General features: G+C 49.4%; 1 pseudogene; it reads left to right on the top strand.

Moving 5' to 3' along the window:
• Positions 1–310: 310 nt before the first annotated feature.
• LOC114087083 (tRNA-splicing endonuclease subunit Sen34 pseudogene) lies at positions 311–1156 on the top strand (annotated as a pseudogene).
• The last annotated feature ends 1753 nt before the right edge of the window (positions 1157–2909 follow it).

Below are 2909 nucleotides of genomic sequence, written 5' to 3'. Positions count from 1 at the left end.
AGTATCTGTTATTTTCATGAGCATCAGAATTAGGCTAGTGGGTGTCACACTTCTGGCTACACCCAACAATAAGAAATTCATTTTGCATCACTTTCCAAAATATGTATGTACATTTTTTTGTTTAAAATGTGCAGGGCTTACCATGTGCCAGGTTCTATGGTCTTTCATTTTAAACAAATTTGTTTTCAAAAACTCAGGTTATGAGGAGGCCCGAACGCGGCCCCGCCTGCGCCGCGATGGCGCGGGGCTGTGGAGTCGGTCCGGCCTAGAACTACCGAACGCGGAACGTCTTGCGTTCGGGAGCGGGAGGATGCTGGTGGTGGAGATGGAGAACGGCCGCTCCCTGGTGTGGGGCGCCGAGGCGGTGCAGGCGCTACGGGAGCGCCTGGGAGTAGGGGGCCGCACCTTGGGCGCCCTGCGGCGCGGGCTGCGCCAGAACTCACGCCCGCAGAGGCGCGGCTCCTGGCGGAGATCGGCGCCGTGACCCTGGTCAGCGTCCCGCGCCCCGACCCAGCCCGCCACGGCCTCGCTCTGGTATCCTTCAAACGCCAGCAAGAGCAGAACTTCCAGGAGCAAAGTACCTTGGCAGCCGAGGCCCGTGAGACCCGGCGTCAGGAGCTGCTGGAGAAGATTTCAGAGGGGCAGGCTGCCAAGAAGCAGAAGCTGGAACAGAATTGGGGGTCCTGCGAGAGCCAGCAGGCCCCCGGGAGCCAGGTTGCTGAAGGGAACGAAACTGGAGATAGCCAGGCTTCGGGGGAGCAGGAGGAAGCAGTTTCCTCCTCTCTCCAGCCAGGGCTTTCTGATGGGGTAGACCCCCTGCCCAGATCTGCCCTGCTGGTCCAGCTGGCCACTGCCAGGCCTCGACCCATTAAGGCTAAGCCTCTGGACTGGCGCGTCCAGTCCAAAGACTGGCCCCATGCTGGCCGTCCTGCTCATGAGTTGCGCTACAGGATCTACAAAGACTTGTGGGAGAGAGGCTTCTTCCTAAGTGCTGCTGGCAAGTTCGGGGGTGACTTCCTCGTCTATCCTGGCGACCCACTCCGTTTCCATGCCCACTACATTGCCCAGTGCTGGGCCCCTGATGACCCCATCCCTCCAGGATCTGGTCTCTGCCGGCGGATACTTGTTTGCTTACTGGGTTTGCACGTTCATGTAGAGTTGGGTGCTCAAACTCTACAGCCTCGGAGTCATCTCTCACAGTCATCCCCTTTTGTAAGTACAATGTTGTTAGCCCATACAGGTTTGTATTGTCTCTGATGGCCTTCTTTCTCTAATGGCAGAGCTGAGTCACTATACAGAGACAGTCCAGGATACAAAGCTGAAAATAATGACTACTTAGCTCTTACTAAAAGGCTGCCAGCTCTCCCAAATAGCCAGATGGGCTAAAGATTTTATTTGTATTTCTGAGTGTTCACTTTCCAGCTCATTCTCAATTTCTTTCTGTCTGGGGATGTAGCTCAGTGGTGGAGCACCCCTGGGTTCAATCCCCAGCAGCAACAACAAAAAAAAAAAACCTAAGATAGTTATATGTATTTTATCTCAATTTTATGTATTAAAAAGAACACAGGAAAAAGGAGAGGAGCTCCAAGTACATACAAGTGAGCAAAGGCCTCTGGCTTTCCTCAACTCTAAGGCCCCAAATCCTTAGGAGACCTTAAGAGTTTTATTTTTCACTTATAGCTGAAACCTTTGTATTGCTCTCTGATGAATGAACAGCCCAGGACACATCCCCTCCTACTGAGCAGCCAGGGTTCTCTCATTCTACCAAGGTATCCTGTCCCATCTCTTCATTTTCCAGCAGAGGTTTGTTCCCATCCTTCAAAAGGAGGGAACACACAGGTGAAAAGCAGCCCTAGTCATCCGGCCCTAGTCATTCCCCTTCCCACTATAGAGTGGGCACCTACAAATTGCTATGTGAACTAAGGGACAGAAGGGACACAGATGAGAGGAGAAGTTCCTTACAGAAGAGTTGGCTGTCACTCACAGATGCACACAGGGACTAACAATGAAGTGCTGCTTGCAATGGCATTCCTTATTTACATTTTAGTTCCCACCATTCTAGGAACCCTTTCCTTAGGTCTTCTTATGCTTCTCTTGCCTTTGTTCCTTTTCAGCTGGGACTATGCTTAAGCAAATGCCTGCCTCAAGAAACTAACAAACATGGAAACACAAGATAAAGAAAAACTTCTGCTGAGCAGATTGACAAGGTAGGAAATGGCCGGGTTTTGTTTTGTTTTGTTGGTACTGGGGACTGAACCTAGGGGAACTCTACCACTGAGCTGCATCCCCAGCCTTAGAGACAGGATCTCACTGAGTTGCTTAGTGTCTCATCATTGCGGAAGCTGGCTTTGAACTCATGATCCTCCTGCTCAGACTCCTAAGCCTCTAGGATTACAGGCATGTGCTGCTGCGCTCAGCTGTTTCTTTCTTAATGAAACTCTAACTAGAATTTTTTAAAATAAGGAACATGTCTCCTTGCTGTGTTCAACTGGTATAGAAATATGGTGAGATATTGAAATAAATCCCAGTCCAGACTCACTTCAAATCCAGACTTGTTGCAGTAATTCACTTGCAGGTCAGCATGGGAAAAGAAAGAAGAAGCAGAGCAAGCAAAGCAGCAGCAGAAAAAAAAAAAAGTCCTTTATTGTGTACAAGCAATCTTTTTATAGTCTTGTGAACAAAGAAGTCAGCCTTCCAACATCAATAAATCAGGTCTTTCAGCTAATTAAACATAGCATACAGAAGTTTTACTTTCTAATCAGAAGTGACCCGCTTCTCATGGCTAATCTATTCTCGGCCAGGAGTATGTTGAGCTCTGCTCTTTGTTAAGAACAGATAATAAAATTTTTCTCAGCGCCCTCCTAGCCCACTTGGCAGAACATCCCGTTTGCAGGCAAGTCCTCCCAAGG

The sequence above is a fragment of the Marmota flaviventris genome, chromosome 12 (genome assembly GCF_047511675.1).
Source record: "Marmota flaviventris isolate mMarFla1 chromosome 12, mMarFla1.hap1, whole genome shotgun sequence".
Classification (NCBI taxonomy): domain Eukaryota; kingdom Metazoa; phylum Chordata; class Mammalia; order Rodentia; family Sciuridae; genus Marmota; species Marmota flaviventris.
The sequence above is the reverse complement of the archived record's forward strand: the minus strand, read 5'-3'. Positions and strand labels throughout refer to the sequence as shown.